This window comes from Canis lupus, chromosome 5 (assembly GCF_003254725.2).
Source record: "Canis lupus dingo isolate Sandy chromosome 5, ASM325472v2, whole genome shotgun sequence".
Lineage (NCBI taxonomy): Eukaryota > Metazoa > Chordata > Mammalia > Carnivora > Canidae > Canis > Canis lupus.
In genome coordinates, this window is record NC_064247.1 from 2,798,956 (window position 1) to 2,820,846 (window position 21,891).

Sequence of the window (21,891 nt, forward strand, 5' to 3'; positions counted from 1 at the left end):
GTCCCTGCCCCCAACCCCGCCTGTGAGGCTCCATTGTAGACAGTCTGCAGGCAGGGTTCCCTTCCCTGGGCGGGAAGGCAGTGCCTGGAGGCCACAGGGGCCAAGTGCTCAGTGCTCAGTGCTCAGTGCACAGTCTGGGGGAAGGCCCAGCAGTCCAGAGGCTGCCCATGCAGTCACAGCCTCGTTAACGGGAATCTGAAGAGATGCCTGGACTCACAGCTGTTGGTACAGTCGACCCAGTCACCTGCTCCCGCGTTCCTGAAGTTGCCCCAGGGTCACCGGGCAACAGGATCTCCCTGCTTTCTCCCCTCCTCCACTGTCCACCTCAGAGACGCTGCCTTCTGAACAAGGCCACTGCATGTGGGCACGTTGAACCTCCAGTTCTGCATTTAACCAGTTCTGACCACATGCAGAAGACCCCAGGTTTTCCTCCTTCCTGGTGCTCCGTCTTGCCCGCTGCTCTAACAGACCCTCCCGAATATCATAAGCCCCAGGGCAGGGAGGGGTGGGTGGCACCTCCAGCTGTGGTGCTGGGACTGAGCATCGAGGGCCCCCAGGCAGCTAACACCTGGGTGCATCATTGCCATCCTGACTCTGGGGTTGAGGAAACTGAGGCTCAGAGACATGAATATCTGAAAGCTCTTGAGAGCTTGTTTAAGGAACTTCCTCGCTTAAGGAATAGTTGTCTCAATGGAAAGTGCACCTGTCTCTACAGGTAAAGCAGGTGACAATGGCTTAGTGCCCTAGACCAACTAATCACATAGAGAAATTGTTTCCCCTCCTTATCTAGTTAACAGATACACCCATGACCATGCAGCTAAAGTGAAGAGAGCCAGCGAGTGACCCCAAATGCTCCTAATTCTACCCATGACACCATTCCCATATAAGCTGCAATGGCTCTTGCCTTCCTCTCCTAGAGCAGGTGAGCCTACGAGTGGTGTTCAGGGGGAGATGAGGACAAGACGTCTATAAACTTCTTTGCAAACCAGGCTGAGGATTATGACTTGTTGACTCTGGGGCACATCTGAACAGAAGGCTCCCTGGTGTTCTATTGCCAACCCCTAAAATCTCAGCTGTGTGTAAGGCAGGCCATGCTCTGGAGACCAAGGGCTTTCCCATCTGGTGACCCTATCTGGCTATAGGTCTTTCACCAAAACAAGTTAGTTTGGCTAGATGGTGAATAAAAGCATTTTTTGAAATATTTTATAATCTAGTTGAGCCAACTACAGACAAGTCTAATCTGAGGACATAGATTTGTGCCAGATTTTCTGCTCAGCACTAGTGGGTACCGTATCGAAGATTTGTATGGCCACCTTTTTATTCCTCTTCTGCTTTCTGTAGCTTTTAATTATATCATTCACATTTTGAAGCAACTTCATCTAAAATAAAACTGTAAAGTCTCCTTAAAGATGAACAAACAAAATTAACTATCTGCACAGTGATTCAAAAGGACAGCGGGATGTTTTAAGAAGGATGGTACCATAAAAGTCAAACTCCTAAGATTTTAGTTTTGCTTCTGCTACTAATTAGCTGCGTGACTTTGAGAAATTCACTTAACCTCTCTGAACTTGTGTTCTTTCATCTTAAAAAAAAGAGAAGGGAAGGAGGGGATTAGACTGTGCCATGTTTTAAGTTCTTTCCAGACTAAACATAAAATCTATCTCTGGCCCTTAATGACCACAGAGCAAAGGACTGCCAGTTTTCAGTTTGAGTTTAGGGTCAGGATGAGTTCTAGGTAAAGTAGAGAGTTGCTTACTCTCCCAAATGGAGGGCCTCTCCCTCCTGTCTAGTCATAAAATACCCGCCCGCTCCCCATATTTTCTCAGGGCACATCTTCCATGCTGCCCCCTGGCAAATCCATTCATCAACTGAATCTACACAAAACTTGCAAAACCATTGACTAAGTATTTATTGTTGACTTATTAGTGACCAACCAAAGGACTGTTTTATGGCTGTTCCTCGGTGACAAATTTCCAACCCTTGGTTTCCCCGTTTCCTTTATTTTCATCTGAGCCTCCCACTGAGCCCTCCTTCCACCCCATGGTCTTCTCCCCTTTAAGTTTATGGTATGGAATTTAACTCTTTACAACAGCAATCCCATCAATGCTTACATTCATATTTACGATGGTTATAGTCCTAAAGGCATGACCGTTCTAGGAAATCACACATTTGGGGGGAGAAAGATTATAGACGTAATATTCCTATATATCATCTGCCCCTCCCTGTACCGGCTGCCCTATAGAATAGTGATTTCTCCACGGGATGGGAGGCATAGAGGGTGGTCAATGCTCACATCATATTCACAAAGAGATGGTCAATATTTCTACCAGTTAACTCACAGGGGAGCCTATAAACAGGAGCCTTATGGAATTAAGCATAGAAGATGCTTCCAAACAGAACTGTTTTGAATTTTTACTGAATTGGACTATTTTGACTGCCTTCAGCCAAACATCCGTTTGACTGTCACATGAGGGTATGAAGAGTGTCTGTCACTGTCTTACGGATGAACACTTGTTCACTATACTAATGTCCTTATGGATTTTTGATAAAGCTATAGCATCATTCTGCCCACATGTGGTACTCTGGTGCTTGTGCTGAGTGGAAAGGGCGGGTCGGATAAAAGGCTCATTTTAGAGCAGTGGTCTGTGTACGCCGTGGCCCTTGGTCTTGTGCTGTGTGCTTTTCTTCCTATGGCCAACGATTGTTGAAAGACAAAGTCATCTAAGTGCACACGCTTTAGGATACGCAGAGAGAGCTCAAGGGAGCAGAGTGTACAGCAGAACACAAGCCCGGGCCTGGGGATGACCCAGTTATGAAGGGGCAGAAAACAGACCCTGTCGAGGGCAGCACGTTCTGTTTGAAATGTACAGACAGTCCAGCAAGTGGCCACATGTTTGGCGACATTCAGGAATCCTCGAGAGGAAAATTGGAAAGCTTACCAGGCACCTAACCCAGTGCCTGATATATTTTATCCAAGCTCAACTCTGGATTTGAGGAAAGCGCACAATCGCAGAGTGTAATAACCCACGGATGGATCCCGGGGATAGAAGGGAAGAGGTCAGAACAGAGAAAAATCCATCCCTCGGTCCCAGGTCCTTTCTCAGACCCATCAACACCCTGGCGTGCATTTCCTGCTCCTGAAGCTGAAGGCTGGGTTGTCCAGCCTGGGACCTAATGACAGGGGGCCCAGGGGCTTCTCCTCTCCTGGAAGACGGAGTCGTGCTATCTGCAGTCAGGAGCTCTGCTTGGGAAGGGCTGCGTTGGAAACGCCCGAGCAGCTGCCCGCGTGCTCCGTGCTGTCACAAAGTACAAATGTGTCTGGTGGGTAAGGCTCTGCGGCTAGACCCACAGTGAATGCCTGCTCCATTAGTATGGCAGGTGAGCAATCTATTAGGAAATCGAAGGCCCCTCCCTCATTACAGGAAAATAAATGAGCTGTGTCTCACGGGGAGCCCGGGGGACGCAGGAGAAATTCTTGTATAAAGGGAAGCAACGGGCTTTGAAATCAGACAGATGTAGATTTGAATCCTGGCCCTGCCGCACACAAATTGGATGGCTGTGAGGAATTGCTTTAAATGTTTGGAGGTTCCTCATCTGTGAAATGGGCAAAAAATAATTCTTATCTCAGAGGGACATGAGGCTTAAGAGGCATCGAGTGTGGAGAAGGATCAGCCCCGTAAGTGACCCGTGGCAAGGGATGGCCGGTTCTCGGGAGGGGGGGGCCTGTGGTTTGCACTGATGAGGAGGCCGAAGACGAGTCCCTGCTGCCCAAGCATGCCTCCCCCTTGCAGGGTGCTGCTCATTCTCAGCTGCACCTGCTCACGTTCTCACCCTCCGGAAGCACCATGCAGCTCAGGCTCTCCCCAGGCCTCACACAAGTCCTTTTCTCCCCAACTCTGTCTACACCCAGGAGTGCTTGAGGATAGAGCCAAGGCTTGGATAGACTTAGACCCACCACAAGTTCTTCTTTTATTATTTCCTTCTTGCAAGGTGAGAGAGGACAACGTCTCGGAATGAAAGATTCTCCTCCATGCCCTCTCTCAGCAGAGGCCCTAATTCATTTTTCATGGCCCCTTGCAGTGACAAAAGCCGCTGCTTTCTCTCTTGTAAGCGTGCTCCTTGCAATAAGTCAAAGCTGATGTGCATTTTCCCCCTGGGTGCCAGAGCGCGCTTTGATTTAATTTGCCCTGTTGTTTGGCACAGAGCCTTTGCCAGCGAGTTTCTTCACAGACCTGGGGAGGCAGGGCCCTGACAGTGATGGGGCGCAGTGACAGATGGGGTTCAGTGGGTAGTGTTTAAATACTTTGCTGCAATGATAAAGGAAACGCTGGAGAGTGACAGATGCTCCTGCAGAAAGTCAGCCAGACAAACACACACATCCCGTTTGTGGGAGCTGGGGGCCGTGACGATGACAACAGGGGCCGTGGGTGGCCTGCCCACTTTCATTCAGCTGGAGTCAGCCGGTGTCACAGGTGAGCTGTGGGCTTCAGAGACTTTGGTTGATGAACCCATCTTGGCCTCTCCTGTCATCACGGAAGGCCATCTGGAGGGGCTTTGTATAGACACAGACATGCTGCATTTATACCGCTTTCATACTCCCCACCTGAGAACATGCCATGCCTTGTAATACAGGCCCGGGAGAAAAAACAGCACGGTAGGAGTCAGGCTGGCTTCAGAAAGCATCCCTATTTAAGGATAGGACTTTAAGACCTGGGGTAAAGATGATGTGGTGAGCCATGAATGCACAGAAAGGCAGAAGGACTCGGAAAAGCAGGCAGAGTTATGTAAGGTAAAGGCGGAAAGGCGGGAAGCAAAGAGTTGGCCCTGCCAGATAAGCAAGCACACGCGTCCCAGAAGCCCAGTGCTGCAGTGGCCGGGCTCACCGAGGACTTGGAGACCTGGCTAATTCGCTTTGTCCACTGACTCTGTGATCACCAGCGGCCAGAGGGAAACTCTGGGCAACTGGCCCTGTGAATTCCTAACGCTGTGGGAGTAATAATTACCGGGAGTCTTTAGTGCCACCTCCCCCAGTGAACGGCTGGACATGCGTCATGGAAAAGAATACGAGGCAACCGTGACATTCCAACGTTAGTGTGCGCGCAGGAAACATCACAGGAGATGATCACTGGGAACCCACCATCCCCATAGCCTTGACCGAATAACCCACATTTGCCCTCTAGGATGGAGCAAGCGCAAACGCGGGCCGGGGGAGAGAAAGGAAGGTGGGGGGGGTGTGTTTTATTTTATGTAGGGGAGGGTTCATGGAGTCTTTCTTTCATTCCTTGATTTTAATTTTTTTCTTTTTTTTTTTTTCTATTTTTTTGCAGATGTGAGGGTGAGATGGATTTTCTAGAGAAGCATGGCAGGGACACACGTCGGACACCAGTTTGTCGCTTACGGAGGGGAGCTTAGAAGAAAAGTAACAAGATGGCATGAGGCCAGGGGAGGGGAAGGCAGCCCGTGGCGGAGGGGGCACCCGGCTGGGAACGGACAGCTGAACAGAGAGGGCAGGAAACCGCAGAGCTGTCTTCAGTCAGGGCTCAGCAGCTGAAGTCAAGGGACTCAGGTGCCGCAGCCTGGAGGAGTCACGTTGGAATGGGGTCTGTTTGCCTGCTTACCTGTTGCAAATTTAACAGCTGCAACCCCCCCCCCCCACCTCCTCTCCCCTGACTGGGCAGAGAGCGCCGCTCAGAAAGGTGAATTGAGATCTGCCTCTTGGCATTTTCCGGATTTTGTTTTGCAGCTAATCAAACAAGCATTAACCACCTGGGAGCCAAGAAGCTGCGCTCCCTCGAGCCGCCGAATTGCACCTTGACCTTCGAGGCTACAGATGGGAACAGCACAGCCTCCTGTGGAACAATCACTGAGAGGGTTTAATCAGGGCCGTTTCCAGCAGCCTGGGACTCAAGCCTGTCGTGTCGTCATGTGGAGAAGAAGTTGGGGTGACAGTGAAGGCAGGCTAAGGAGAACACGGATAAACACATGAAAGAAGACTTAGTAAAGAAAGTCGGAGCAGAGCCAAAGGGGGTGAAGACAATAAAGAGGCAGGCTCCAGTCCATCCTGACCGACGCCTGTTTCCTTTGCATCCTCATCTCAGCACCAGGTTCCAGAAGTGAGGCTGCAGGCCGTGGGCCGTGGCCGTGGTTCTCAATTGCATTGTCACAACTGGGAGGTGGCTGCTAATGGCGTGTACTGAGCAGAACCCAGGGATGCCGCAAATGCAATACACCGGACAGTCCCTCCACCCCAACAAAGATCACCGAGCCAGATGTCAGTAGTGCTGGGGCCGATTATCCTCAGGCTATGGACCCAAGTGACAGGCAGAGGAGGCTGACCCAACGGGACACCCCTGGAAATGCACCGGAGGAGGAAGTCCTGGTTCCCCTCAACCCACCAGCCATTGGCGTTTCTGCGGAATGGAGCTGCTCTGTCCTCCAGTAACAAGGAGAATGGTTACGGAGGTCAGGAGAGGCTCCCACACAAACAGAGGGATGGGGAAGCATCTTGGGGCAAGAAATGGGTGTCTTTTAAAAAATTTTTAGGGTGTCATTGTTTTTTAAATTTTTTAAAGGTTTTGTTTATTTATTTGATTTTTTAAAAAGATTGTATTTATTTATTCATGAGACACACAGACAGAGAGGCAGAGACACAGGCAGAGGGAGAAGCAGGCTCCATGCAGGGATCCTGACGCGGTACTCGATCCCGGGTCTCCAGGATCACGCCCTGGGCCGAAGGCAGACACTCAACCACTGAGCCACCCAGGTCTCCCTCATTTATTTATTTGAGAGAGAGAGAGACAGCGAGACAGAGATGGAGACAGAGAGACAGAAAGCAGGAGGGAGGGGAGATGAAGGAGCAGAGGGAGAGGGAAAAGTCGACTCCCCAAGGAGCAGACCTGAGATCAGGACTGAAGCCGAAGGCAGACGCGAACCCACTGAACCACCCAGGGGCCCCAGGTTCTTTAAAGGAAAAGTCAAAGCAGAAGAGGAATAGTATAAACAAAGGAAAAAGAAAATGAAGAGGCGACGAAGAAAGAATAGCAAGAAAGAAAGAAAGAAAGAAAGAAAGAAAGAAAGAAAGAAAGAAAGAAAGAGAAAGAAGAAAGAAAGAAAGAAAGAAAGAAAGAAAGAAAGAAAGAAAGAATAGCTAAGGGGGGTGGCAGTGACTCGGAGAGGATGCTGAAGGCAGAAGTGTGACACCCAAGTAGGAAGATGTCTGATGAGCTCACGACAGAGGCAAAGTGTATTTGCAGGGAGCATGTCAGAGAGATGGTGAGGAGAAGAAGGCGGATGTTCTGAGAAATATGGGGGAAATGAGGGAAAGTACAAAACCGTAACTCTAGCCAATGACAGGAGGAGAAAAGAGGTCATATAAATAACAGGTAAAGCAAGCAAGAGACAAAAAGCCGAGGAGAATTAAGCAAGGACAGGTAAAGGCAGAGGGAAAGAAGCTTCCACAGGCAGAGACGGGGCAGAGAGGAGCTTGAGCTCACAGCCAGGCGCTGCGCTGAACACCGTCTGCCAGCAGCCCACTGTCAGCTCTACTTAGCAGCTCAGATCCAATGTAGTTGGTGGGCTGGAAGCAGGGGGGCTGGAAGGCACAGGGTGCACGGTGACAATGAGGCTTTGGGCAGGCATTCCAGGCCCTCCTTGTGTTCATGGCTCTGAACCATCTCTTCAGTCTATATTTGAGGAGAATTCAGGAGAATCCTGGATGATAAGCAGCCCAGCTCCTAGTCTTTCTGCACCAGGCACTGTGCTAGGCCCTCAGCAGGCACTGATGACTAGGAGAGACCTTGTTCTTGATGCCCACTCACACAGGGCGTGAGCTATGTTGAGGGTGGTGATGCGGGAGGGGGAGCGCTCGTCTTTATTCTGCAAGTTGAACGCATTGGTAAATCTTAGCCTGATAAGAAGTATCTGCTTATTTCACTGAGACGTGGGGGAGAAAGTGTTGCCATGGGTAAAAAGAACTCTAGACCAGGACCTAGGGTATTGGTGATGATCATATTGACGCAGACACCAGCTGGCCATGCGATCTTGGGCAAGACATTGCACTTTCTCCAGACTCAGTTTCCTTGCTTGCAAAATAGAAATGAAAAATAGGTCTGGATAATTTTCACATTTCTTTTTTTCTTTTTCCTGGAGCTAACATTAAATGGTGCTCGTATATAATTTTAGAAAAGTCATTCAATGTGTTTGCATTTTTGAAAATTATTTTGCTTAGTCAGTATGTCCCATTGTCATCCTACCCAATTGATGTAGTGGGATAGGAAAACGTTGCATTAGAGTCAGTCAGACTTTAGAGCAAATCCTGGCTCAGCCACTGGCCTTGGTTGGGCACATTTATTAACAAACCTGATTCTCAGTTTTCTCATCCATGAAATGGGGATAATGCTATCTATACTGCAGGATCATTGCGAAGATTAGAGGTTATGCATGGATAAAGCATGTAGGACAGGAGTAGATGTCCATAAATGGGAATATTTATCACTGTCAGGACAGTAAGCTCTTAGGACATGGGGACGTGTTTCAGGATGAGAATTTTACTCACAGGTTCCATTCTGGAAACATGTGGCTTAACTAATATCCCCCAATAGCGGAGGCAAAACAGAGATGGCTATTGCTTCAGCATTAGTGGTTTCTTCCCAAATTCTAAGTGCCCTGCAAGATGTGACCGTAATCAGTATTCTGGAAAGAATGACTTCTTTATTGAATAAGTTTGGGGAAACTCTGGGCTAAATAGATTAAAGGCAGGGCTTTTCAGGATCTTTGATAGGTTATTATACACCATGGATCTCCAAATGGGGAAGAGAGTACACACAGTTTGTTAGACTTATTTGACCAAGGTACGTTTTTTCCTTCCTACAGAAATAACTATTAACCTCTAAGAGACCATCAACGTTACTCTGAACACAATTTCAGAAATCGGGGTGTACACAGATGCATCCCTTGCTTGCCCAGCTTACTGTCAGTCACGAACAGACCCAAGCATTCATGTACCCAAGCCCATGTTTCTTATCCATCATTATCAAAGAGTATCCCAAAGCTATAACAGTCCATCTGTTTCTCAACCAGCAATGAACTTGCTGTTCACAACCACCTACTCATCCACACTCACGGGGTGGGTGCTTCCATGCAGCAACTTTTCTCCAGGATTCCTCACAGAAAATGGTTGGTCTTTACTGGGGCCTCCTTTTCCTGCTTCCCTACACCCTCCCCCATTTTACTCCTTGCCCATCCCAGGAATTCTGCTCTCAGGAGCTGATGGGTAGATGGTCCAGGACATCTAGGATTACTAACTGGACCCGGAGGTCAGCCCTGACTTCAGCTCCCTGTTTTGTCTCTGGGCTGCCTTTAGCTCATCAAATTAAGAATTTGTAACATGATGTCTGTCAGAAATAAATGAGAAGTGTTGAGTGGGGGGAGCTGATAGGGAGGCGAGTGGAAAGACTGATTGCAGATAAATTTCCAATTTTTCATAAGACAGGGAGCAATGTTAAAATAAAGATGAGGGAGGGAAGGTTTGCCGAGGAGAACTGCCACTGAGAGACTAGCCCTGGCTGAGAGAGGGGGCAGGGCCAGTGAGAGGAGGGAGTCTGGGGGCTTTGTGGGACAGGTGTGGGCTCTATGTGAGACCCCCTTTCTAGACATGCCACTGGGAAGGTCACACCTCATCAGTGCCCAGTCTCTATCTGCACTGGCAGAAGGATGAGATGAGGTATCTCCTTCAGGCTCCCGTTCCCTTCATGCTTTCATGATGCTGGGTTTGTCACTTTTAGCCTGAAGTCTTCTGTTGGGTAGGGCCAGAGGCAGCCGGAGATCCTGCCTCCCCTCCTTAGTCTACTTTTGTCATGTGACCCTACCCTTTTTGAGAAGCAAGCAAATTCCAAGCTAGTAAATATGCAGTAGGCTTGGCATCTCACAAAACACTTTCATAGGCATCATCAAATCAGTAAAAAAAACAAAACAAAAAACAAAAAACAAAATTTATGATCTTTTTAAAGCTTTGCAATAACCTGGTGAGGTGGGCACTTCAAGATATTGTCTCCCCATTTCACACACGAGAAAAGTGAAGCTCAGAAAGCTAAAAACAGCCAGTGGATATTGGAGTGGACTCCACATGCCTTCCTCTCTCCCTCTCTCCTCATGAGTGAGTACACTCATCCTCACATAAATAAATTTTAGCAAATGGATGGAAAGTGATATGGGTTGTAGGGTAAGAAAATACTGATCATCTTATTTCTGGGAAGGACAGATTAAGTTGTCATTCAGCCCTCCTATTGAAAACAACAACAACAACAACAACAAAATCTAAAATAGCTTGACAAGACATATTTACAGCTTTCTTGAAAGCACCGGAGAGTTTCCTTCCTGGTGTGGATTTACCAAAACTTAAATTAAAGGGAAAACAGAACTCAAGGGACAGCTGGCCCCTACCTAAGGGCCTTTTCTGAGTCAGGCAGATTTGAGCCTTTGTTTGATAAAAGTCCAAGGGATCAGAAACCAAAGCCCAAGACCCATTTGAAGTGGGAGGGTCTATAAGGACAACCTCTCTACAATAAATTGAGATTTCAGAAGGCTATATCCCCAAGATGAGAATGAGATAAAAGCCGAGCATCCCTCATAAGAGATGATGGTATGGTTTGAATGACCTGGGCTATCTGGGGGACCAGAAGAAGAACCTTAATTCAGTGTAAAGTGGTTCTGAACAGAGTTCCCCAGCCATCTTGCAGACATTAACCCAAAACATGTCTCATTAGGTACCGTAATCCTAGGTTTCAAATTATTTCAAGTTCTCCTTAACACAATGGACATCACACAGCAAACCATAACCAGACACACAAGGAAACAAGATCCTAAGAGTAAAAGCAACACAAGAGAGACAACAACAACAACAAAAAACTAAAAAATCATGTTGGTTAATGGAATTATGAGACACAGACTATAAAACAGACATATTAATTTTGTATAAAGAAATGAAAAAAACAAACAAACAAAAAGAAATAAATCACAAACTTGAAATATCTTCATGGAAAATAGAACCAGAAAGGGCAAATAGCCTATTTGAGGGGAACAATAAAAATAGGACTTCTTCAAATAAAACATGTAATAACTGGGACTAAAAATACCGATGGAAAGGCTTAAAAGACACAGCTGAAGAGACAATATGTTAACCGTAAAGAAAAGATTAGCCAGAATAGTGAAAGGGAATATAAGGGAAGGGAGAAGAAATGTGTGGGAAATATCAGAAAGGGAGACAGAACATAAAGACTCCTAACTCTGGGAAACGAACTAGGGGTGGTCGAAGGGGAGGAGGGCGGGGAGTGGGGGTGAGTGGGTGACGGGCACTGAGGGGGACACTTGACGGGATGAGCACTGGGGGTTATTCTGTATGTTGGTAAATTGAACACCAATAAAAAAATTAATTTATAAAAAAAAAGAAAGAAAAGATTAGCCAGTAAGTAAAAAGACAGAGAATGTAAAACAATGAAGAAGAGATGAACATATAAGGAGGAGGTCTAGCTCACATTTGTAAAGAATCCCAGAAGGAGACAGAAAGGCCGAATGGGACAGGAGGCAGTGTTATAAGACTGATGGCTGAGAATTTTCCAGAACTAATGAAAACACTGATCCACAAATTCAAGAATACCAAAAAAAAAAAAAAAAAAAAAAAAAAAAAAAAAAATCCCAAGCAAATTAAAAAAAAAAAAAAAGACATACATACCTAGACATAGCATAGTGAAACTGCAAACAAAAACAAAGAAAACACCTTAAAAGCAACAAGGATGGTTGGAGGTGGGGGAGAAAAAAATACATTTCATGGAAGCAGAAATGAGATTGGCAACCGACCCCCTAATAATAATGCTGAAAGTCAAAACACCCTTAGTAGCCAGGGGGAGAAACATCAACAACTACCACCTCTGAACTCAAAATTCTCTACTCAAAACATGTGCCTTCCAGAAAATCAGGGCAAAATAAGTCCTTCTCAGGACTCAAAAGCTGAGAAAAATATACTAACAGCAGATCAAAGTTTCTAAGAAGAAACTTTAAATAAGCAGGAAGAGAAATATCCCAGATGGAGGTGCAGGGAGCAATAAAAAGCAAAAGATATGATAAATATGTGATAAAGTAAAGCCGTATAAAACAATCCTTTAAAATATATTCTTGATGAAACCGCATCCCAGTGATGGCAATGGAGTTGGATTGGGGACAGAGGAATTTAAAATATTCAGACATCCTTGGACTGTCAAAAAGGAAGGTAAAGGCACCAATTACAATTACTCTTTAAAAGTTAAAGTACAGGGCAGCCCGGGGGGCTCAGCAGTTTAGCGTCACCTCCAGCCCGGGGTGTGATCCTGGAGACCTGGGATCGAGTCCCGATTTGGGCTCCCTGCATGGAGCCTGCTTCTCCCTCTGCCTGGGTCTCTGCCCCCCTCTCTCTCTCTCTGTGTGTCTCTCATTAATAAAGAGGTAAAATCTTTAAAAAATAAATAAATAAAGGGTATCCCTGGGTGGCTCAGCGGTTTAGTGCCTGCCTTCAGCCCAGGGCGTGATCCTGGAGTCCCCGGATCGAGTCCCACGTCGGGCTCCTTGCATGGAGCCTGCTTCTCCCTCTGCCTGTATCTCTGCCTCTCTCTCTCTCTCTCTCTCTCTCTCTCTCTCTGTATCTCTCATGAATAAATAAATAAAATCTTAAATAAATAAATAAATAAATAAATAAATAAATAAATAAATAAATATCAAAGCACAGACAGAGGGAGGGCACATGGCTGTGGCCTGAAGCTCTGCCACCACTTCAGGTGTGTGGGTATCACGTTCAGGAGTAAGTCGGGCTCCTGACTTAGCCTCTCTCTTCGGAGTTCTATGTGGTTTTAAAGGTCGTTTCCAATGTTGGAGGGAAGGGAGATTTCCAAAAGGAAGACCCAACCCAATAACTTGAAGCACGAGACGGGATCTCCGATGACTTTCCCCTGCCACCGGCCCTTTCAGGCAGCACAGCCAAGGATGGCAGCCCGGTAGCTGGTGGGACGGTGTCCGTCTCCAGCAGGTGTGTGGCCTCCCCAGCAGAGCAGCTGGGGACAGCAGGCCCTGTCTGCCCCAGAGAGCGCCTTCCTCCAGCTGGCAGACTGGTTGCCTATTCCGAAGGGTGGAAGAACCACCTCCGCTCACCCTCCGGGAGCGCACCTTCCGGCTCACCGCGTGCACATGCGCGCACACACATTTTTCTAGCCTTCAGCCTTGTTCTGTCCCCTGTGTTTTATTGCAATGGCATCTTCTTTCGTGAGGATCATTTACAATATGATTGCTTTGCCATCGCCAGTTTAGGGGCGGCGGGAGGGGGGGCTCTGGAGAGAGCTTGGGCGGAAAAGACAAGGCCAAAATCGCTTTCGGAGGTACAGGTGCACACATGGAAATGAACCGACACGGCGACAGGCCATGCGCAGTGGGTTTTCCAGCAGAGTGATAACCAGCCAGGGAGGCACACCAGGAGCAGGGGGTGGGGCAGCCTGGCACGGGGAACACCAGGGTCAGGCACCCTCCTTCCCGATGCCTAAAATAGCTGACATTTCCCTGGGGAAAGCAGCCCCTGGCCACCGCCTTCCATGGGCTTTGCCCATCCAGCTGAGGCGGAGATGCACAAGGAGGGGTGTGATTGGCAGAGCAGCTGAGGAAAAGCTTGCATAGCAACAGCTGAATGCCTCTGCGCTTGGCGGCTGACAAATGTCCCCCTCCTGGCATCTCTGGGCACAGTGAACTTACTGCATTCGGCTGATACCGCTTTGTTTGGATCTGATGCCTGGTAGCCACTGAGGGTCACCAGCTTAATATAATGGCCATTTCAGAAGTCGGGGCATTTCTAGGGCCTCCCCTTCTGAAGTCTTATTAAAAAAAATGCCTTGGGGGAAATCTACACTGATGCACCCACACCTGACTTGCAGGGCGGTGCTACAGGGAAGTGCGTCCTGGGCGAGACCAGGGTCCACATGGGTCTTACCCTCCCTCCGTAAAAGCAAAAGGCACTTCCCTCCCCCCCATGCAGGCAGCTTCCTGGGGCTCAGATGAAAGGCCATTTTAAATAACAGTCATGTATTAAAGCAAGGGGAGAAGAAAGAAAAAAAAAACACTCCAGGGCTAGAGCACTGCCACAGTTTTAAATTATAGTGTAGGAGGATAAAAATAAAAGAGAGAGAGAGGAAGACAGAGCAAGGGAAAAAAATTGCCATTGTTTTATGAAGCAGATGGGAAAGTTCACGGGATCAGAAAAAGACTATTATTATCTCAACTCTACAGTGACAAGCCAGGAGAAGGATGTACAGTCTCCTCCCGTCCCTCCCTGAGAACGGCCACTGGTGGAATCCGTTCCGAACGCAGTCTACGGGCAGGCGTTCCGAGCAACAAGGGGCAGGATGAGAGATTCGGCAGCCGTGCGGATTTTGAGAGCACATTCTCTTAATGTTCCCCCTTTTTTTTTCTCCCATGTGTCGATGCTTTGCCCTGTGACCATTTCATGCCATTTTGATGCCACTTGAACGCCTTTCTTGAAGGCCCACGGAGAGGAGAGGAGGCAAAGTTCTTAGGAGATCCCAGGAAGTAAGGGCTGCAAGAGTCCTTTCCTAGCGGTCAGTGATCTCAAATTTAGCATTAAAGAAAGAAATGGGGGAGAGCTGAATAGGGTAGGGAGTGCCAGCTACCCTGTCAGCTCCAATAAATAAAAGGAACCAGAGAGGGGGGTGGAGAGGAGACAGAGACAGGGACCTACAAATGTGCAGAGGTGAACCTCGTAGATTTGGAAGAAAAACGCGCTTCTCTTCCTCAAGGATCACGTCAAGGACACCTGCTCCTGGATCATCGTGACCACAATTGCTCTTGATCCTTTCCTTCTGCATCACCAGTATGACCTCAATCTGAGCCATATTTTTTGGGCACCTGGGTGGCTCAGGGTTGAGCATCTGCCTTTGGCTCAGGGCGTGACCCCGGGGTCCTGGGATTGAGTCCTGCATCGGGCTCCCCGCATGGAGCCTGCTTCTCCCTCTGCCTGGGTCTCTGCTTCTCTCTCCGCGTCTCTTGCGAATAAATACATCTTTTAAAAATTGTATATTTTTCTTACTTATTCGCTCAACAAACACTTACCAAAAAGAAGGAATATTTAATAAAGGGAACAGACATCTACTGAGTGTTTATTTTAGTTTCAGTACCTAAGCTTTCTATTACATAGATATTTTCTCACTGATTTTTTTTTTTTATAATGTGCCCTCCATGGAAGCTAATGAGCCCCATTTTAAAAATAAGAAACACCAAGGCCCACGCAGGTGATATGATGAAGCCAGAGGCCATCGATAGCACTGCTGGGTTGAAACCCAGATCTGTCTGATTCCAGTGCCCGTGTCCCAGGCTCGGAGCTTGATATCTGACGAAGGACAGACATCTTGAAGTCCCTGCCCTGAGGAAGCCACTGTGCCTGCGGGAGCTGGGCATGCAAATGGTGAGCAAATCATGAGATTAATGCTGGAACTGAAGTGTGTGCACCTCCAGCTCAAGCTCACAGGGAGCCCAGCAAGGGGGGCTGTGTTCTGGGGGGTGAAATGGATGCCAAGGAAAGGATCCCCAAGGAGGGGCATCATTTAAACTGACTTTGGAAGAACTGCAAGGGTAGCTCCAGGTGTGGGGCGGGAGGGGGGATGGAGCGGCGCTGCGGGCACAGGGAGCTGCAGCTGCAGTGACACACACATGGTGTGTGCCCCGGGCTCCCCACACAGCGGTGCTGATGCCCAGCCACAGCAGCGGGTGGGGGCTATTGACTCCTTGGGAACAATCCCAGGCACCCTCTACCTTTGGGCCCGCTTTGCCTCTCGGTCCCCTCCAGCCTGGGGCGGCTATCACATCAAAACCTTGCAGGGGAGGCACCTGCTCCTCTGGGAGGAAAGAGCCTCACCTGGCAGCAGCTGGGAGCTGGGATCGGGGAGCTTCCCTGCTCCACCCCCAACCTGGCCTATGTGGCTCCTCCCCAGGCCCAGTGCTCCCTGCACACTGAGAGGGGCTGAGGGATCCCAGCCCTGTGGCACCAAGGGGAGGGAAGGGGTATGGAGGACAGAACCAGTTAGGACGGCCCAGGGAGTGGCCCTGAGAGGGAAGGGTGATACACTAGTGCCCGGAGGTCAAGGACTTCCACTCCAGGTCTAGGGCCAACTGGTAACACTCAGGCTCCAGCCAAGACCCTTGCACCCGCCCACCTGCTCCAAGCTGCAGGCCAGCCCTGCCGACAGGTGCTCCCCCAAGTCCCGAAGTGCCACCTGGCCCTGCCCCTGACCCACTGCTTTCCCCAAGCCCTGCAGATGCGCTGGAAGGCTGCTTGCTTCTCCCAAGCTCGCCTGTGTGCAGCTGCCGTCTGCACTCCTCCCCCCGCCCCACCTGTTCTCACCTCGGCGGCCCCCCTCCCCCTGCCTCCTCGCCCCTGCCCCAGCATGACCGGCCCCTCCATTTCTAGTCTCTGCACCTGAACCCCCAACCCCCAGGCCCTTTTCACCTCCTGTCAGATGGCTTTCCATTGGCCCCTCGGGGCACATTCTCCTTGCTCCTGACCCCTTAGCTGCCTGCAGGCAACTTTCTTCTCCTCCGCCACAGCTCCAGGAGGCAGCCTGGAAACCCAAGGCTTCCCGTCACACGGGGCTTCCCAGTCGAAGCCACACCCACAGCCCAGCCGACCTCTGTCCCCCGCCAGGCCTGGGGAACCTCTTTACCTAATCCAGCAGCCACTGCTCCAGTGCACTTAATATTCACGACAGATAGGACATTTCACGGCGAATTGGACGCACATTCAACTGGAAATGAAAATTTTATGACTGTTCTCACTCGGAGCTGCAGATTACACCAGCTGAGAAAACACGGCCGCAAACGTACAACCTGTGAACTGTAAAGTATATTAATAATGAAACCACAGCCTGGGAAATGAAGGCTTTATTCTGTTTATATTCTGCTCCATTAATAGAAGCCACTTGAGCTAGCTCCGCCCCATTAGCTAGCAATCTGTGCAGTGAATGGGCTGGGCTGGGCGACACAGGGCTGGGGGCGCGGGGGACTCCGGGGCACCCCCTGCCCACAGCCATGGCTGCGGGAACCCACAGGCACAGGCTTCCTCAGAGCAACAGCCATCGGCCTGTGCCCCTGGGCTGTGCATGTAGCTCCTGTGTCCGGAGAGAACCTGTGTCCGTATTAGAACAGCAAGGTGGACAGGAGGACGTCACCACCCCACCCACAAACAGGTCACTTAGAGTCTCCAGCCAGAGCAAGGCAGAGTGAGACCCAGGGCTCAGCGGCCCTTCCCGTGGGATGCTGGTCTGCCACCCAGAAGCACCCAGGGTGCACCTTGAAAATGCAAACCTTTACACCCCATGCCAGAACCCATGAATCTACCCGCTGCATTGTTAATGCATTTGCAAAGAGCTGTCCTGACCTCCCAAAACTCCAGATGAGCTGATGGCATCACCGTTCACCTCGGCTGCCTTCAATATCAAGACCGTCACGAAAACCTCTGGCCAGAGGCGCCCCAATTCCTCCAGTGTGGTTGTACAGCCTGAAGCAGGCCCCAGGGGGAGAACGATCTGCGGGGCGGCCCAGGGTCGGAGGCGTGGCCGTGGGTGATTGGGCGCCCTGATCGGCGGGGTGCCCCGGGGTACCTGGCGCAGGTGTGGCCGGGAGGCTCCGTGCAGCAGGCAGCCCGCTTCCCTCCCTGTCAGCCCGGCCTGGGATGATTTACTGATGTGCGGTATAATTAGTGACAACTGGAAAGAAATCAAGAATCGATGAAACCACCGTGGGAGCCTTTGAGATGGGATGGCAGATGGCAGAGACCGAAATGAACGTGGGACCCTGTGGTGAGGGGGGGCCTGACTCTGGCAGCAGCCCGGCCGCCCCCCTGCCTCTGCTCTGGGCCACCTGCGGGCTGATGGGCCGGCCCCACTCTGTCCCCGGACCAGTCCAGGCTCCTGGCCGCGCCTGAGGCCCACAGCTGCTGGCGGTCACCCCGGCAGGGGTCGGAACCCACTGAACCAGGGCACCCAGAGCCCCGGAAGGTCATCCCGCGCCGACTTCTGCTTTCGGCTGGATGGAAGGAAGGAAGGAAGGAAGGAAGGAAGGAAGGAAGGGAAGAAGGAAGGAAGCAAAGGAAAGAAACAGCATCTCTCGGCCCCTGGCGCTGCGCCCCAACAGCAGGCTAGGGGGCAGGGAAAACCCCAGGCTTCTCCCGTCCTGTTGGGTTTTGCTGGTTTCGGGGGGCTCTGTGCCCGTGGGGGGTACATCTGCTGCAGGAGGTTCCACTCTCTGGGGCCAGCCAGGTGGAGGACTGTCAGGAGCACCGGCCCAGAGAAGGGAGCTGGGGCCTTCCCAGGGCAAGGCTGCCGTCACTCCTCGCATGATGCCCCGGTGCCTGGGCAGCTTAGATACGCGCTCCTTGACCGACCAATGGCTTTTATTTGGACTCTCTAGGGCGCGAGCCCTTATTCACCCATAAACCAAATTCTGGGACAAAGGAGCGTTCGCTGACTTCCTTATCAAGCTGTTGGAGAAATCCCCCTCCTCAAGATTTTGCTCTAAAACCTGCCCAAGGACTTGAGCAGTGACATTAAGATGTGCTGTTCCCACATATGGAGAAGGGAAGCTTTGAGAAGGGAGGTGAAATCCCCCCCCCCCAAGTTAGAAGCTGTTTCCACCGAGATGTTGAGTGAGCCTCTACATCTGGGGTTGGAAGCCTGCAGTGTCTCCTTACAATCTGGGGCAAGAATGGATTCTCCTGGCAACTCCGCTCCTGCGTCGGGTCCGACGGCCAGGAATACACCCCCGTGCATATTCTTAAGTACAGCTGTGCTCCCTCTGCGACCCTCCCGGCCACACCAGGGCGCAAATGCCAGTTTATGCAAAGCACATCATGGAAGCTAAAATGAGCTGGAGCCCGAATCCTGCAGCTGAAACATCCTGATGTTGACAGAATGGGGACGCATTTCCAAGCTCAAAATTTTATAATAATACCTCGAGGGAGTCATTGGCAAAGTTTGGCCAAAATATAATTAGTTTGCACAGCTATTAGAGGCTGATAAAAGGTTTTAATTTGTGGAGCGATCTCACGAATCTCAGATACTCCTAGCTGTTCTTGTTTTCCTTTCAAACTGGGTGGCTACTTGGCCCACATGAAACCCACCTCCATCCCTGCACAGGCTGGGCTGGCTGCCGGCGTCTGAGAGGGGATTTCTTTGCTCTTTGAAAAGGAGTGTAGGAGAAAGATAACTGAGATGCCCACATGACTTCCTCTTCTTCCTTGGATATTCTTTCTTCCTCTTGTCCCCTCCCCACCTTTATTATTATTATTATTATTATTATTATTGTTATTATTATTATTTTGAACCAAGCAGCCCCTTTAAAAATGCACCATTTGTCTTTACAAGTTGAAAATCTCCAAGAATTTACTCAGGATGACCCCCACCACCACCCACACCCCCTTCCAGGCTTCAGTCATCTTGTATAAAGTTATTGTTAAGATGCTGCCTTCCTTGAAGGTGGATAAATGACGATAACGCAAAGAAAGAAGGCTTGCCATCCAGAGGGTCCCCCAGGATGGTGAGGGCTTGAGTGGTTGATTTGAGGCTAAGGATGGACAGCACCTGCTGAGGGCTTCTGGATTCTTAACCAAGACAAACAAATGTGATGAGAGAATCCAAGGAGATGATATCAAACTACCACAATCTATCGTGCCTCTGCAAAGTGCACTTGAACAAAGGCTGGGATGGCATACGATAGCATAATACACGTTTTACCCACAGAAATTTGCCTCTAAGGGAGAGAGAATACAGAACACATACCCCGAAACCATCACAACAAAGGCTAGTTTACATTTTTCCTCCCAAACGCAGCTACTTAACAGAGCATTTCTATGTTTATGGGCAATTGGGCTTGATAGATGTACCAGAAATCAGGGAGCAGGACAGGAGGGTGTAAGCATGTTGGCATTTTCATCTAGCTTTTAAGTAAGCCCCCCCCCCCATTTTTAGCTACATCTTAGGGTTAAGTGTTAGGAGTTGGGAGCAACTCACTACTAAACTTCAGTTGATGGAGAAGAATGTGATAGGTTAGAGGAGGAGGTGAAGGTTCCTGGAGAGAGCCAGCTACAGAAAGGACATTGTTTGCATTTATAACTTTGAGTTATTCTGATTGTCCCTGCTCAATAGTTGAAACATCCCCTTAGTTAATTTGGCTCATTTAACTAGACATCACTGAATTGTATTGCTACGAGGGGATGAAGACTAAATAATATTAAATTTAATTACATAGTACTGTGTCCAACACATGGCTACCATTTCAATAAATGTTAAATTCACATCAGAAAAACAGCCACATGAATCTCAACCAAACAAGATGTGTTCGTGTGCCAAATGGGAAAACCTAACTCTATGCATGTATGTGTTTATACCACTCATATATTGTCATATATATTTATTACATATACTATATATTGCATTTATATATTTTAATATATTTATATTTATATGTTAATATAAATTTACTTATAAACATATATGGTCTACATATATACACACAGTGTATATATAGATAAAATTTTATATGTACATAAATATATATATTTATAAATATAAATATATATAAATATGTATATATACATACACATATAAATATATATATGCATACACATACATACACATTATTTAAGTCATGATTAATTTTTCTAATAGGAAGTATAATACATGCAAAAGAAACATTTGGAACTCTCCTATCCCCAGTATTACTGGTTAACTGCTTAAATCCCTCAGTTTGATACATCAAAATGCCTTTTATTAAGGACACATCTGTCACAGAGTTTGGAATTTTTCCCTCTAATATGATCCCACTATCAAGTTCTTTTGAACAGATTTTCTTCAGTAGAGTTTCCCACGTCTGGTTGCTTCAATAAAGACTAGTGACAAAGCTTTTTCAGCAGGATGGTATTTTTCTGTCAAATATGTAGGGTCGACAGTGGACAGTAGCTGAGGGATCCACCATGTTTGAAACAATGCAATCTATCATCGGAGTATATAAAATCGCTCTTGAGATGGAATAACCAAGTTAGGATAGCTTAATTTTAAAATCGAGGAACTTGAGACAAAGAGCCAGTATTTTGTTGTATTGGAACCTCCCCCCACCAGAAGACTTATAATCATTATTTCAATATTCTATCCAAGTTTACACTCTTAGCTTTCGGCTTGATTCTACTCAGCTTTTGTCTCTGGTTCAGTAAAAAGAATTATAGGTAATTCCAATAAAGCAAACTGTTTGCAGGATTAGGGGAGGTAGAGAACAAGTGGAACGTACCAAATGGTATCACAATAAATTATTTATGTGTTTGCCTCTGCTGTTAAATTGTGAAATCCCTGAGGGCAGTAACCATGCCTCATTCATCATTATTTTTCCAATCTATTTATTTCTCCAGTTTTACAGGAATCTAGTTAGATGTTAAATAAATGCTTCTAAATGGATGTATGAACAGATGGATGGATGGATGGATGGATGGATGGATGGATGGATGGATGGACAAATGAACCAGGGAAAGCATAATACTCTCAAACCATATAAATATTATTCAACTGCTAGTGGAATAGTTTGGTAGATAATAGGAAATTAACTTGGTAGTGTTCTTTTGCTGAACTATAATTAAATTTAAAAAGGAAAATTAGTATTGTTGTTCTAGTATTATAAAGAACGAAAGATATGCACATCCTCACACCTCGTCATTATTCTTCAGATGCATGCCCTGAGATAAAAATAATAATACTAAGTTTCCAAAATGGATACTACAAAAAGCTTTGTTAGGGAAGATATACGGTAAAAGATGTTCCCAATTTATAC

General features: G+C 48.1%; 1 protein-coding gene across 7 annotated transcripts in view; it reads right to left on the minus strand.

Moving 5' to 3' along the window:
* Positions 1-21,891, minus strand: part of NTM (neurotrimin) — a 940,510-nt gene that overhangs the window by 66,211 nt on the left and 852,408 nt on the right. The window lies entirely within an intron of this gene.